Genomic DNA, 16,780 nt, shown 5'->3' with positions numbered 1-16,780 from the left:
GTACATGTATTGCCAATACAGACCTTATTACTGAACTTCTTTCTGTCATCCAGCTCCCTGAAGCCATAGCTGTCATTCATTGCTCTGCACACACAGGTGGCACTGACCTTGTTTCCAGGGGAAATAGCTAAGCAGATAATACAGCCAAACTAGCAGCCTTAGAAGACCCTGAATTAATTACGCCACCACTAACAATTACTGATAATTTGGATCTATCCCTTTCTTATAATGACAAGGAAGTGGAAAAATGGAAGCATAGGTTTAAAGCAAAAGAGATGAATGTAGTATGGGTATCATCAGATGGCAAACTCTTGCTCCCTAGAGCTTTCTATAACCAGATTTGTCACACCATTCATAAACATGGTCATTTTGGCACATTCATAAACATGGCATGTTTTGTAGATTCTGTTAAAAAGATTATGGATAGCATCTGGAATAACTACAATTGCCTCCAAAGTATGTAAAGCTTGTCCTACCTGCCAGGTTGTTAATCAACATGCCTTTTGAGAAAAAGCCTTTAGTGGATGTCCTCTCACTTACATACCGTTTGAGCACCTACAAATTGACTTTATCTCTGCCAAAAGCTGGACAGTAAAAATTTTGTCTGCTCATTGCCAATCAACTGACTCGGTGGCCTGAAGCATTTCCTACTGCTCATGCCACAATGGCTTTTGTTGCCAAAGTCCTCTTGAAAGAAATTATTCCTCAATTGGCCTGCCAGCATTTATTGATTCAGATAAAGGAATTCATTTTATTGATTTGATCTTATCTCAAGTTTATTCATGTTTGGGGATAACTACTAAATTTCATACACCATATCATCCCCAGAGCTATGGCCAAGTTGAACGAAGGAATAAAGAATTTAAAACCATAATTGGCAAATTGTGCACAGAGACTCATTTAAAGTGTCCCCAAATTCTACCTCTGGCCCTATTTTATCACAGAAGCAGACCCAGAGGTGATTTACACATCTCATCATTTGAGATGCTATTTGGACATTCACCTATTCAGGCAGATTTACCCCTGCCTATACTTCATTGTTAGGAAGGGATACAAACATTGCTACATATATCAGACAATTACAAACAAAATTTCAAGAACATAGATGTCTCACTTCATGATTTAAACCCAGGTGAGTGTGTACATAAAGAATTTCAAATGTACTGAGTCAACTGAACCTGCTTATGATGGACCATTCCAAATCCTACTAACTACACCAACAGTCATACAAATTAGAGAGAGGGACTCATGGATTCATTGTAACCATGTAAAATAAGTAAAAGTACTTAAAATGTAACCATGTAAAATAAGTAAAATAAAACTTCTGTTGATGATGAATAATTGCTTGTACTGATTGTATTTGACTACTGACTGTGATTAGACTTCTTTATTGCTGGATTTGTACTATTCGATTGCACTTTATTTGGTTGATTCTTGTATTTGCATGAATTGCCTTGTAGGGCAACACAAATACTACCTCAAAGAAGAAAATCTGTATTAGTGACCTATATTGCTCTGATGTGTTTATTGTAACATTTTGTGTCTTTCCTGATTTTTTTTATTTTCTTGAATGTATTATTACTTTTATCTACCTCATTTATGCTCACACTATGGATCACGGTAAGTCAAAGAGGAAATGAATCTTATTTTTTGAAAACTAGTCCCTATACTTTACCTCTGTAATCGTGAAATATACACATTTTAATATTTTGTTTTCTTCCTCCATGTGTCATACAGTATTTGATTTTTTTATTCACTTTCTTTTCTTGTTTTTTGCCTTTGAAACACATGTCACTAGTATTGAAAAAAGGTTTTTTAAAACTTTTTATTTTTTGCAAGAGCATAACCTAAGATATGCATTTACTTAGTATATAAAAGCACACACAAAAAGCTTTGGACTATGGCAACCTGCCACTAGTCATTTAAATATTTTGAGATTTTTTGCTCAATGACTATGTCTAATCCAAGGAGAAATGGGCCACAAAAGAGCACAGAACTTGACCTGCAAAATGCTAAACGAGCACAAAAAAAAAAAAGGTAAAAGAAACCAAATCAATCCTACGGGGATTTTTTTTGGAATATTTGTAAATACCTCTAGTTCAAGTTATAAGTTAGTTATGTTTTCATGATCCATTGAAGAGACTTGTCTTCCAAAGAATCACAGAGGGGAATGTATTATTTAGAATGTGTACCCCGGACTACATCTCCCATAATTCCCTTTTCCCTTTCCTGTTGTGCATATTTTATGTTGACTGAAGTTTTAGTTTCAGTTTTGACCATGTGAGCTCTCTCTGGCTGGACTGGCATGGAGGAAGGGAGTAGCTGGCTCGATTTCTCTGGATTTTACTTTCCCTTTGCTCTAAGTTGATTTTAATAAATAGTAGTAAATATAATGTCTTGTATTGAATATTAATTTTAATCTTTACAAAAGTGAGGTCAATAATAGCCCTAAAAGCGAAGCTCAAATATGATAGTGCATATAAAATGGCTTGAAAACTTTAAAGCACTACTTAAATGTGATGGTAGTAATGGTAGTGGTGATTATAAGGATTACTATAGGGGCTCTGTTTTTTTTTTTTCTCTAATGTATTTAACTATAAGTACCTTACATCTGACAGTCTCCCCTTTAAGAGGCTTATAGTGTTGAAGGGGCTCAGAGAAAATGAGAAATCCCCTGTCTTGCTTGTCACGTGAAATAAAAGTCTAACTCTTTTCTGCTGTTTTCCAGTTTTCCCAGCAATTACAAAAAAAAAAAAGTCTCCCCCCCAAATAACGTATGTTCTTTGTTTTATCAAACATTGGGCAAAAATTTTCAATTACATATGCTCCTTGCTTAGCTGATCTGTTCCACATTTTTACTTTTCTGAGTTTTCTGAGTAAAACTTTATCGTTTTGATGACTGCTGCTTTATTTTTAGTTTTAACTCTAAAACTCTTATGCCTTCTTCGTGTATACTTTCTCTTATCATATTCTTGATCTTTTTACTGTCACATCAATTATTCCTTCTAAGCAGTTTGCTTGCTATAGCATTAAATCTATTAATTAGCTTAAAGAGCATTGTATTTTTTATGTTAGTGCAATGAAACAAGGACTTAATCTTGTTCTAAGTATTTGTGTCTTCCTTTATTTATGCAATGAGTGTTTGCCATTTATATACAGTTAAGTCCTGAATGATTCTTGGTAGGTTTGGCCTGGAACTAGGGGTTTCCCTTTCTTGGACACCCCAAACTCCAGAAGTGTTTCAGGTCAAACAGAGAGCAGGAAAATTCATTCCCTTCCTGAATTCTTGTGAAAAGGTGACTTTGAGCCCTGAGTGAAATATTCCCCTTGGATTCTCCCCTATATTTTGAGATGGACACAGAAATACATATTCTGGTTTTGCCCCAATACCAGCGGGTTGTAATCTAGGACATCTACTTGTCCCTTAAACTATGTCCAATCAAACGCTATGTCTTTGGAACATAAAACACTGCTCTAATTCCAGTTAGGTGACCAACCTTCCCCCAACCCCCACTTCTGGATAAATTCATACCATCACCATCCCTTCTCCAAGTCATATAGCACCTCCTGTCAATAGGGCATACAAAAACCCAGAATTCTTCCCCCAAGGAGGCAATGTCCATACTGGAGTCTGTTTCCTGACCTTTCAACATGACTTTTTAAATTCATATCTTTCTCTTTTTATTTTTAAGCTAAGTTTTGGAGTCTTGCATTCTTGCAAAGGATACCCATCTGGAACCCCAGGGGCTCATTCTATCTCCCCACAACAGGTAGACTCTTGGATATTTTATACTTGTTTTATAATAACTTGGATGGGATTTCTTTTTCTTCTTGTGGGATTTTCTTACTGAACACAAGAGGCTAATAATTTTTTGGATTTATTTTATATCTTGATACTTTACTAAAATTACTGATTGTTTTGATTAATTTTTGTACAGAATCTCTGGGATATTTTATGTAAATTATCATATCATTTGCACTTAAGAGCTAATGTTGGTTTCTCTTTACCTATTCTCATTCCCTAAAGTACTTTATCTTATCTTGTTGTCAGCTTTAGAACTGGCTTCCATTACAAAAAAAATATAAAGTATTAGAGATAGTTACTATTTATCATTTTAAAATAAACATCTATTTAATTTTAGTATTCTTAAGGGCTGTGTGTTTGGGAGGAAATGGCTTTTGAGGCATCCTTCACACAAAGTTATGAATTTTATAATGTATTCTCTTCTATTGATAGTTTCCCTAATGTTGAACTATACTTGAATTCTTGATATTAATCCAACTGGGTCATAGAAAATCCTTTTAATATGGTCATGGCCTTTTTGTTAATATTCAACATTTTTGCATCAGTATTTATTTGTGCCATTTATCTAAAGTATTTTCTCCCTTTTTTATCTCTTCCTGGCTTGGGGAACAAGGTCATGTTTAATAGAAGGATTTTGGTAAGAAAACGAATTTGTTTTAAGTCATATATGAGCTAATTATTCTTTGAATATTGAATATTATTTACTTGTCAACACATGTATTCCTCTTATTTGTAACTTGGAGGATCAATTCATTTTTTTTTCAGTTTTTGGTTCTAGTTATTTTCTTTCTTGATTTCTTTTCATCTAGATTATTTTTGGATTTTTATATTGATTGATTTTATTTGTTTTCAGTTTGGTATATAATTATAATTTCTAAATTTTTCTTTATTTTCCTTTCAACTCTTGTGAATTCTCATGCTTCATTTTTTAACAACTTGGATTCCTCTCTTTAAAAAAAATAAATTTTATTGATGGAGTGTCTTTCATTGACCTATTCAAAAAAAGCTTAGTCTTAATCATCAATTCAATTAATTTTTTGTTTTTAATTTTGTTCCTTCCTTGATCTCCAGTGTCTATTTTTGTGTTTACTTGGAAGCTTTAATTTGTTGGTTGTTTTATTTTTTAATTCCCTATTTGATTCATTCTATCTTTTTTCACCTCTGTTGTGTTTGGAGATATAAGTTTTCTACTCAGGCTGGCTTTGGCTCTATACCAATATTTTGATTATTCTATATTACTGCTATAATTGTCTTTGATAAAATTATTTATTGTTTCTTTAGGATTATATTTTTTAGTTTCCATTTTAATTCTGAATTCCTTCTTCAAATCCACCTTATTAATGATGATTTTTACTGTGCTGTGTTTAATGCTTGTTTTAAATTAATTGTTAATATTTTAATTTTTCTGTATTTATTAGTTTTATGCTATAGCACACTGTTAATTTTTGTAAAGTATAATGCAAAGTGGAAAAATAAGATTCTCACTCAGTAATTCTTAGATGTCCAACATATCATTTTTCTTTTGGTAAAATTATAGTCAAGTTGTTAAGTTTATCAAAAAAAACTAATGTGGATGCCCAGTGAAATCACAACCTAACTTGGGTATTTTTTAAAAAGTGCTGAAGTAAAAGAAGTGAGACCACATAACAGAAGACAGTGCCAGGAGTACTAAAAATTAGAGTAATTTTAACCTGGCAAAAGTAGCTAAGGCCAATAAAAAGAGCAGATTTAGAAAAAAAAACTATATTGGTAGTAGTAAAGATAAAAAAGAATCATTTCTTGGGGTTGTAATAATTAAAATGGGTTTGACAAATATTAGAGTTAAAAAGCTGTAGTCGCCATTTATAATAATTAAAAATTAAACTATGAGTATGTTAATCACTTTAGTAGCTTTATTACAGAAATGTAGAGATAGTAAGGGGGGGAAATGTAGGAATGAGGTAGAAACTGCTGCTTAGTTCAATTCCCTAAATCCAGATCTGAGTGCCTCACTGAAGAGAGCACCCCCCCCAAAACAAACAAACAAACAAACAAACAAACAGGAGAAGAGCTAAAAGGTCAGTAGCTCTTGCCAGGGTCTCCTCAACCCAAGCAGGTCACTGAAGTCAAACTTCTCAAGCCACCAATGCAGAATCTCCAACTCAGAAATATCCATGCAGCAGAATCCCTCCAAAGAAGAAGTCCTCCAATGCAGAAGTGGTGCCTCCAACACAGAAGAGCCAGCAAGGCAGCAGAATGAATCAGAATGCCCTCAGCTGACTTTTATAAGCAGTTTATTCATGTCACTTCCTGTTTCTCTGGTTCTACTTCCTTTCCCTGTGGGCTGGTCTATCACATCTCAGGAAGCAATCAGAGTTTCTTAATTTTCCTGACACTCCTGGGCAGTGTCTGTGGGATCCACCTCCTGACCTCTGAGGGTGTGAACTTTTATCAAAAAGTTCCTGACTGATTAAGTTAAAGGGGTGGAACTCTGCAAGTACTTGATTGATTAAGTTAAGATAAAAAAATTCCCTTTCACCAGATAGATGGTATGATGATAACTGGCATCAGTGAGGAGAGATTATTCAATTTTTATTTTTCTCCTATTTTTTGACCAAGAAAAAAAGAAGCCTTTTAACTGGAAATGACAGAATAAAATTTACTAACAGAGATTTGATGTCCATGTAAGAAGACAGTTAAGAGAGCATCTGTGATGAATTCAAGTCATCTGATTCAGATGAACTATATCTAGCAATGGAAGATTAAGCAGATATGATTGTTAAGCTATGGTCAGTCATATTTGAAAAGGATGTGGAAAATGAAAGAAGCATTACAAGGGCAAATGCATGTACCGATTTTTTTTAAAAAAGGAAGGAAAATAGAGACAGTACATTGTAGGTCTGTGAATTTGACTTTGATTTCTAGGATACTCTAAACTGGCTGTTATGGATGGCTAGTGAGCATCTAGAAAGTGGAATGGTAATTAAAAAGAGCTGGCATGGCTTCATCAAGAACAAATAATGTGAGACCAGACTCAGTTTCTTTTCAACCAGGATTACTAAACTGATAAATGAGAAGAACGTTTTTATTTAGCAAATCTTTACCTAGATTTAAGAGAGTATTTTATAAAGTATCTCATCCTGGCAATATGAAGAGATATAGGCAATATAATAATGTAATTATATGGATTCAGATGGCCAGAGTAATTGCTATCAATAATAGCTAATAACAGCTAGAATGTGTGTGGAGCTTTAAGGTTTGCCAAACACTTTACAAATCTTATTTCATTTTTATCTCACCCTAACCCTATGAAGTAGGTGCTATCCCCATCCCCCTTTTATAGATGGGAAAACTGAGATTGAGCCAAGTTTAGTAACTTACCCAGAACCTCATGGCTAGTTTCTGAGCTGGGGTTTGAACTCAGATTTCCCTGAGTCTATGTGCTAACACTGTCTAATGGTTCATTGTCAGCACCTGAAATAGAGCCCCCAAAGGATTGAAATGGTGACGTTTACCATTTTTATCTTGGATAAAGGCATAGCTGACATGCTCATCAAGACTGCAGATAACATAAATCCAGTACAGATAGCCAGCCCACTGGACGATAATGGCATTGTCCAAATGCCTAGAGCTATGCCTTAGATATATGTGTGTACAGAGTCAAATCTTGGGACTCGATGATTTTGGAACTTATTGAATTTGGTATTTCAAAGAGAAAACACTGTCACCGTATTCCCCATTTGCCTGGCACTCTGTGAGCTTGTCAGAAGGGTCGGCATCACAAACTCTCAGGAAGCAAATTCCCACTCCAGCCCAAACAAATAATCACGTGCTAGTTCAGGGCCATAAAGAAGAGTTCAACACCGAGGAGACGAAGGAACTTCAAGGGGAGCAGCAAGGGCTAGTGGCCGGTGAGGAGGAGGCAAAGGAGCGTGTCCTCACTTCATTAATCAAGAACGTGTGTGCAAAATGGGTGGCAGTGCAAAACTGTTGAAAAAATCACCCCCAAAAAGCTTTAACAAGCAGAACTGCAAATCTGTTCGATGGCCAGACCATTCTCTACTTTAGAGGAATTTTGAAACACAGACAAAACCAAATGCTGTTGTGTAGGTTCCTTGTGAAGCTCACACCTGGTTAATCTCAAGCAGGGTTCAGTAGTAGTAAGGGTCAGAAAAGAGGAAGAATTCCACAAGGAGGGCTGTCCTCAGGTCTTAAGGAAGGGGAGGGAATCCTCTTCCAAACAATGACATTTCTCCTCCCTTACGCCATGAACTCCTTTCAACACAAGTAAAGTTACAATTATTTTATTTAATCTAATTGCTGTTTTTTATTTATGTCTATGTCTTCTCAATGTTGATTTAGTAAACTAGAAGCCCATTAATGGATATAATGCCTTATGAAACCTACAGTTTCTGGGTGTTTTAATTCAATTGACATTATTTCTTATGGGAAAAATTCATTTGGAACCTTTTGGGCACTCGACCTGCCTTCTGAAACAAATATTTTCGGCCAATCTGAAATACAAGAAAGGCAAAGCTCCAAGGCAGTAACAAGTATATTGAGAGATCAGTGCCTCTCAGCAAAGCTGGGTCATTAGGCTTCCTCACACCTAAGAAATCGAGTGAGGGATATACACGAATACTTCCTCTTTTTTGGAACTGCAAAGGCCAGATGCTCCCACTGCCAACCCCCTTTGTGTCTTAGATGGCAAAGAGGAAATGGCTTCTAGGAAAGGCTTTCTGTGCATGCCTAGGAGAGGATGGGGACCTTCAGTCAAAAGAGCATCCATAGCCTTTGGACCTGTCACTTGAAGGATGCTCTACTCAGACTGCACGGGTGGGGGGGAATGGCGGGGGGGAGTGGGGTGTCACACCTCATGACAACATGCTGGCTTATAGTGAATTTCAGAAAAGGGGAAGTTACAGCTAATATAAAGTTACCGAGAATGGCAGCTAAATACATTACATTCAGCTTGCTATATAATCTTATAAAGAGTAATTACCATAATTATTAATCATATCACAGATTAATCAGGGGATCAGGGATCTCATTCTCTTCTATACCAAAGTACCATTGTGTGTGTGTGTGTGTGTGTGTTTGTGTGTGTATTGTTTATCGTTTCCTTAAAAATATGCAGTTTACTGACTTCTTTTACTCATGACTATTTTTAGCATCATCCCAGAATTTTTAGATTCCGTTGAGATATAACAGATTCTATCACAACTTTTCATTTTAACTCTGTGTGATTCTTTACATTTCAAGTCTGTTTCTTGTTTAAAAAGCATTTTAGGGTGTTCTTTTCTGATCTGTTTTGCCAATCACTTCCATTTAATGGGAAACTTTACTCCATTCATATTAATGATTATGATTATTAGGCTATATCTTGCCCTGTCATATTTTATTATCATGTTTCCTCTCCCCTAAACACAAAGGGAAAAAGGCAGAGGAAGAAAAAGAATGAAACAAACAACTAAAGTATATAATTACAAAGGTCTGATCATATTCTTTCTCTCCTTTCTTCCCTTTTAGCCAGCCAAGACCCAGGTCACTGAAGGCTACCCTTGATCATCTTCTTCTACATCTCCCCTTTGTAATCATCATCTTAATGTAAAATGAAATGAGAAGAATTTAGAAAACACTTTAGGTGATGATGACAATAGTCATTCTGGAAACAACATGTATATTTAAAATAAGTATGTGGAGAATCTATGCAAAATGACTCTGAGGTGTTTGAGAAGAGAAAGTGATAGCAGTGGGTGATGGAGGTAGGGAGCGGGGAGGGATTAGGAAAGCCTCCATCTCTAGATGAGTTTGAAGAGATGGAGATGAAGGCGGTGGTATGGGAGGGAGACTTTGGTACAGAGGACCTTGGAGGGAGGTACACGTGACAATTTTGAGTGCTTCTCCCTGTGGCAAGTTCTTAGCAGCAGGGAACAATTCCACGCAGATTTCCATCTTCAGTTTTTCAGCTGCTTTGATCCAAGAGGCCAAAGAGGAAAGTAAGAAGCCAGTGATGGACTTGTGTACAACCTGGTCTCAACAGCCCAACATGTGCTCAGTGCAGAGGATGTGACTTGAAGGTCTGATTTGGGGGAAATCATAAAGAAGGACTGTAAGGAAGTCTGGAGCCATCGTCCCCCATGCAGGCTGACCCCATTTGCCTTTCTAAGCAGGAGCATCCTAGACTTTCCTGAAATCAATGCTTTGCTGTTTAGCCCTAAGGAGAATTCCCTCTCCTTAGCAGGGGTGACTACCTACTTCACACTATGGATCTGGAGACAGGGACATCCACACGTGCACTCGGAGGTCACACTGATTACAGTCATTGTCTGGCTCTCCAGAAAGAGGTCCTGATGTGCCCTCTGGGGGCTGCTGTTCATCTCTGATGAGGAGGCTCAGACCATGGAAGCTTACAGGTACAAGAAGTATGCTGGAGCCTGGAGTGGGAAATGGATTGGATGCTGAGTGACTGACTCAGGCACCTTCCATCTGCCATTCCCAAAGCCCTGTTTCTATGAAGGGCCCCACAGAAACATGTGACCTTTTATCAAGACCTTCTCAGCAGACAGGGACCCTGTGTGGACTAGTGGCAGCCAAGGGGAAGCTGATGGCCAAGGTACCCGGCTCCTTGCCCAGCCTGCTTAGTCTGAGCCTCAACCAGCAGCTTTGCTGCATCAGAGTGCCAGGTTCTGATGGCTGCAGCAAGTAGCTGTGGTTCTAACTTTGGGATCCTCCTCTCTGCACTTCCCCATCCCATGTATTAGGATATATTTTGTTCATAAAAAAAAACTGGAAAAAAGCACTAAAACAAGAGGACCACCATTGGTCAGAAACAGCAAGTAGATCAGAATGAGTGTCAGGTAAAATGTGTGGAGAGAAGTAATGAATAATTCTGATTAGGGAATAAAGGGATAATTTGTGAAGAACATGAAATGATGGAGTTTAGGTTTCATCTTAGAAATAATGGGGAGCCCCTGGAGATTAGATAAAATTATATGATTAGACCCTGACTTTAGGAAAATCACTCTGGTGGCAGTATAGAAGATAGAGTGCAAGAAAAAGAGACTGAAGGCTGGGAGACCAATTAGGAAGTGATGAGAGCTAGAGGAATGGTGGGGTGATATGGAAGGAAGGTAGTAGATAGAATTGGGACTCCTAAACTAGAAACAAAATTCGGCAATATTTTGGGGATTGTAAAACTAGGTAATTAGAAAGATGGACGTAACCCTCAATATAAGCAGGGATGTTTCCAGAAAGGGTATTTTTAGGGGAAAGATAATGACTTGTGGTCTGGATACTTTGAGTTTGAAATGCCTTTGGAACATCCAATTTGAAATCTCCGATGGGCAGTTCATTATTTGAGGGATAGACCTAAAGGATATTAGCTGAATATGATGGGAAATGGAATGAAAATTAGCCTCATTCCATTTATAGTAATCATAGCTAATATGTTTATCAGGTATGAATATACCTTGAATAAATCATTAAAACAAGAGGTGTGAACAAGTCCTAAATGACTCCACCGAGAAAAGTAAATCAATTATTCAAAAACTAAGAAAGCTTTTGGCTGAGAAAACTTGGTCATGCTTGGTAAAATATTCACTCAGTTCAGACCTAAGATATTCCTGCAAGGCAAGAGAGAGCTTTCCAGTAAAACCCCTGAGAAGGAACTTCTTTGGGAGATGGGAGAGAAAAAAGTCCCCCAATCTCAACCTCAGATTAGAACAAAGGAGAATCTGAAAAGCTTCAAAAGATCTAAAAGATTTTAGGTTTTCTATCTTTCCAAACAACATCCTCAAAACAGCTGGTGACAAAGAAGAGGATCATGGAACTTTGAACTGGTTTACCATGGGGGAAGATTTGGGAAGGGGAAAAATGTGGTTAAGGAGTAATGTCCTGAGGGATGGAGGAATTAGAGGTCATAGTGGGGACTAAGAAGTATAAGTCAGGGGGAGAAATGGAATGAGAGGAGATGATAATTGGATAAAGAATATGGCTGACTGTCCCTATATTAGAATAGGTCATGAGAGTGAGAACAAAGAGGTACTTGAGACAATACCAACAAGTTTGTTGAGTTGCTCTAATTTGAAGGGTGGAGAGGGACATTGTGAGGGAGCCATTAACATCATTGAGAAAAGGGGAAGAGTGTTTTGAGAGTCAATGGGTCATAGCCACTAGGATGAACTTAAAGAAAAAGATGCTACTGTGCCATGATATAAGATAGTATGGGAGAGGCATAAACTTGGAAGTACTCTAAGCCTCCCTCCAGGACCAGGGGGTTGGGAAGGTTGGGTATGACAAGGTGCAACGTTCTCAGGCCAGAAACTGTGCGAATGTAGGGATGAAGGACACCGATCCTTAGTGAAAGTGAAAGCTGGAGGGAATGTGAGAGGAAGAAGTCTAAGATTAACAGAAATTTGTTAAGTATAATCTTAGAGATCATAGTAAAATGTGAGAGAACATATATAGTGGGACACTGATGGTAAGATCAAGGTGAATGGAGATGTGAGGGCACACATCACTTGTTGGCAACAAGTGTATTTGCTCTTTGGCCATTGAGAATTTAGTACCACAGACATGGGGGAATATATCCAGGCAGAGTCGAGGCAAAAAGAAAGAAATTTGCTGATGGAGGTAGATAAACAGGATGTTCAAGGTCTCTATAAGGCGTTTGGCTTTTCTTGTCTTTCGAGATGCTGGCACAGGCTCCCTATTTACATTTTATTTTTTAATTTCTGCCTCTGAACTAGATGAAATTACTGTCCCTTCCATCCCTCAGAGCAGGAATAGCTAGCATGGTTAGAGAGAGTAAGAAGCAACTACAGTGAGCTCTCAGTTTGTTTGTTTGTTTTTGCTAGGAGGAGCAGGACTGCCTGTTAATGGCTTTTTGGCCCCCATCCCTTCCAAAGTTTTGGCTTAGGATATGGAAACAGAGGTCATGGTATCAGAGAGGGCAGCTGATTTTAGGATTGTAATATCTATGTCCTTCCCATTTCTGTAATCCTACTCTAGAACACTAAACCAGAGACAGGGTATCTACCCCCTTCCATAGTCCTGGATGGGGTAGCTGAACCCAGGTCTTATTCCTTGTGAAGTCCTACCAATGGGATCCTCAACTGGGAAACAGTACTGTCTCTCACTCTAGTGGGTTGACTGAGCTAAAATTTCCTACATGAGCACCTTAAAGCAGGGTTCCTGGTCTCCTGTACTTGCTTCCTCCCACATTTCTCTATGGGGATATCAAGGGCAAGGTCGGATATCCATTATTACTTGGCTCAAATCTGGAGCTCATATCATTCACTTGATTATTGCACTTTTTTATTTGGTGGGAATTACTTCACTTGTGTTCTCTCTGCTTTGCTGACTTCTTGCTTCATTTGGTAGTGTTTTCCATTTTTCCTGAGGGAATTGGTCTCAGCTAGAATCTTTCATTTTGGTATCTTTGCCAGAACTCTTAATATTATTACATTTTATTGTTGCTTTACCTGAGATCATGAACACAATCCTTTATTTTTTAAAGTCCCTTAAAATACAATAAATGTTACTCCACCTCCTCATTTTCTACTTTGTCTACATATTTTAAATGTTCTTATTACCTGAAACAAATGGTTAGATTTTTTTTTAAAAACCTATTCTTTCAATCTCTTTTTATTGGGGAATTTAATCCATTCACATTTAGAATTAAAATTCTTAAGTTTGTGTTTTCTTCCATTAAATGTATATATGTTTCTCCTCTTTTAAGTAAGCACTTAATCTTTGGTATTTATTTTACTAACCGAATCTCTTTTTCTTCCCCACCAATTCCACTTTTTGTTACTATGACAAATTGCAAACTCCCTCTCCCTCCCCTCATCCTTTTTGTCAGTTCTAATACAATTATATGCCTAATCTTCCCAGTTCCCACAACTTCCTCCTGCCCTCATTCATTCTTCTGTTTCACTGACACTAAACTTAATGAACTTTTCCAAACAAGTTTATTTTCTGCCCTCTTATTACTTTTCCTTTCTAGACTCTGTAACCCTTGTCTGAAAGCCCACTGGAATAAGACTTGCTTCTCATTGGTGGAAGTAAATGCTCAGCCCTGCATAAGGGGTGGGATAGGGTAGATGAGAGCAGGAGAGCTCGATACTCCTTAGTTCTCTTCAAGCTTCAAGTCTTCTTTAAGCATCAAATCACTTCTAGTACTCTGCTGGCTTCCAGCTTCAATGGGGAAGATAGAAGAAGTCAAACTCACTTCAAGCTACTGGAAAAAGGTCTGTAAAGATATGGGTAGAACTGGTAGTCTTTATCATGTTCCTATATCTAGTTTGACACACTGGAGACTGGAGCTTCTCTCTTGGGTAGATTATCTCCATCCCAATGGGAAAGCTTCTTAACTCTGCATTGTCTGATATATATATATATACACACACACACATACATACATACACACATACACACATATATATATTCTTCCATATATACCTTCTCTGATTTCTATTTTGCTATGATTTAGATGAAAGGATTTCTTTGCTATTCACCATATATAATCACTATGGAACTGGCATTTAGTGGCTCTGTGGGCAAGTGCACTGTTACTCACCAGAGTTAGTTACCAGGAAGGCATAGGGACTCAAGCACAGCTACTCCTTTCCCCTCTCCACTGTGCCTGAGGACATTTTTTTCCACTTCACCTGCTTCTCTGCCCGGCAGCCCAATGGGAGCCCTTTCTCCTTCCTATATGGGGTAAGGCTGGGGGGAGGGATGACACTTGGTCTGGGGTGAGGCACATCATTCAATCTCTAAAAGGTTCACCATCACTGCCCTATTTAAAGATAGCAGATTGATATATTGATATCATGGATCTGAAAAAAAATTCTGGTCACCATTATAATTCACTTGAAATATTTAATTTCCCAGTGCATTTGACTTCAGTTCCTGGGAAAATTCCAGAGTAATTAAAGAGATGATAGGTGACCATCTACAAAGAGAATTGGTAAATACATGGCTTGGCCAGTAATATCGATCACCTTAGAGTAATCTCATTCCTTTTTTTTTTAAACAAAGTTATTAAACTCATAGATGAAGGAAATGTTATGGCCTGGTTTGCTTAGACTTTAGAAAAGATTTGATAAAGAATCTCATGCTTTTATTGAGGAAAATATAGAGAAATATGGACTAGACAACAATATAACTGGGTAGATTCAGAACAAGATGTTTGACTAGACTCAGAAAATAGTTATTACTGATTTAGAGTTAGTAGTTCCAATGAAATATCTATCTCAAGCATCTGTGCTTGGATGTATTTGCTTAATTACCATTTTTATCAGTGACCAAGATAAAGGAATACATGGCACATTCATCTGGGAGCTAATAATATCCAATAGCTGGTATTTGTCTAGTGTAGAAAGGTTTGAGAAGCACTTTACATATGTTATTTTATTTGTTCCTCATAACATCCCTATGATGTTAGTATTATTCCCACTTTACAGATTAGGAAACTGAGGCTGAGAGATGTTGTGGCTTACTTAGCGTCACATAGAACTAATAAGTTTCTAAGGCAGGCTTCTTCCTGACTTCAGGTCCAGTATTCTTATACACTATACCACCTTGCTGCATTATAAACCAGCTAGCAAACTGGATGAAAGTCAGGGTCCCAACAATGACCATGACACGCAATAGCGCATTAGGCAGAAATCTAACAATATTCAATTTAGCAGAGTTAAATAGGATACAAAAAGAAATCACCTTCCCAATTTCAGCACAGGAGAGGCATAGATGGATAGAGGTTTGTCCCATAAAGACTTGGTGGATTTCATGAATTGCAAGCTTAATAGAAGAGCAATATGAGGAGGCAGACGAACAAGCTAATTTGATCTTGAGCTGTATTAAGGGAGAGACAGCTTCCAGGAACAAAGTGACAGTTCCATTGTTCTCTGCCTTCTTGAGCCTTTATATGGAATACTAGATTCAGTTCTGAGCATGACAGTTTGAGAACAATATTGATGTTAGTGAATGGACACGTGTGTATATATTTGCACATACACAGAGATACACACACATTCCTTTCTCTATACATATTTTTCATTGGTTCAGTTATGTATTTCCTTCTCTTTCTCTTGCTCTCATCAGTGGAATAGAAAGATTAGGAGATGATCCCAAAATTTGGCCAGATTGTTAATAGACTTAAATGCTATACCATATTTGTCTCAGAAATCTCAGAAAATTCATAACATTAAATTAGGAGTAAGCTCTTTGGGATTAATTTTATATTAGGACCTAATTTGATTTTTGAATTCCTTTTTGAGTTCTTCCAGAGCTTGGGACCAATTCCTGTTTTTTGTTTTTGTTTGTTTTTGAAGTTTTCCATGTGGTTGCTTGGATCCTACCATCTCCTGTAAGGTCTGTTCTTTTCTCTTTTCCCTGTAGAAATGTTCAAGGGTTAAGTTTTTATTTTGCTGTTTGCTCCATTTCCCCAGCCTTTTTTTTGCTTATGGTCTGGGAATTTTGAAAGCTGCTTTCAGATTCTGTCTTCTCTGCTGGCTTGAAGAGTTTTGTCCTGGGGTTACATTTTTACTGTTGCTGGGGAGGCTTTAAAGGACCCAGTGCGATGGATCTCTAGACCTCACTGTAGACTGTGCCAGAGCCTGGGACTTCAATGGGTAGGTCTGAGGTACTCTTGCTGTTATAGCCTGTGTCCTGGGATCCCAAAGTTGGTCTATGCCCAGGTTCTGAATCTGGTGTGGCATGTGGCGGGTGTGTGGTAGTTCAGCACTCCTCTGTGTGCAGTTTTACTTCCAGTTCCCCCTTATCCCATGAAAATCAATTCTCTCTGACTACATTTCAGGTGGTGTTCAGTGGGAGAGCCCCCATACTCATCCTGCTTTGACACCTGTCCTTTGAAGGTGCCTTCTAAAGATCAGTTGGGAAGGAAAGTCAGAGTGGTTTCAGCCTTTCACTGACACTAAGCCACCCTCTTGGCTCTTCCCTCTCTCCCCCTTGAGGTGATTTAAATGG

The 16,780-nt window shown here is 37.7% G+C and overlaps 1 protein-coding gene and 1 pseudogene across 6 annotated transcripts in view; one reads left to right on the top strand and one right to left on the bottom strand.

Annotated features, from left to right (window-relative positions):
* The window catches only part of SNCAIP (synuclein alpha interacting protein), a 222,024-nt gene that overhangs the window by 76,160 nt on the left and 129,084 nt on the right, over positions 1-16,780 (bottom strand). The gene's annotated exons all lie outside the window — the stretch shown is intronic.
* Positions 9,318-11,037, top strand: LOC130455433 (THO complex subunit 6 homolog; annotated as a pseudogene).

This window comes from Monodelphis domestica, chromosome 7 (assembly GCF_027887165.1).
Source record: "Monodelphis domestica isolate mMonDom1 chromosome 7, mMonDom1.pri, whole genome shotgun sequence".
Taxonomy (NCBI): Eukaryota; Metazoa; Chordata; class Mammalia; order Didelphimorphia; family Didelphidae; genus Monodelphis; species Monodelphis domestica.
The sequence above is the reverse complement of the archived record's forward strand: the minus strand, read 5'-3'. Positions and strand labels throughout refer to the sequence as shown.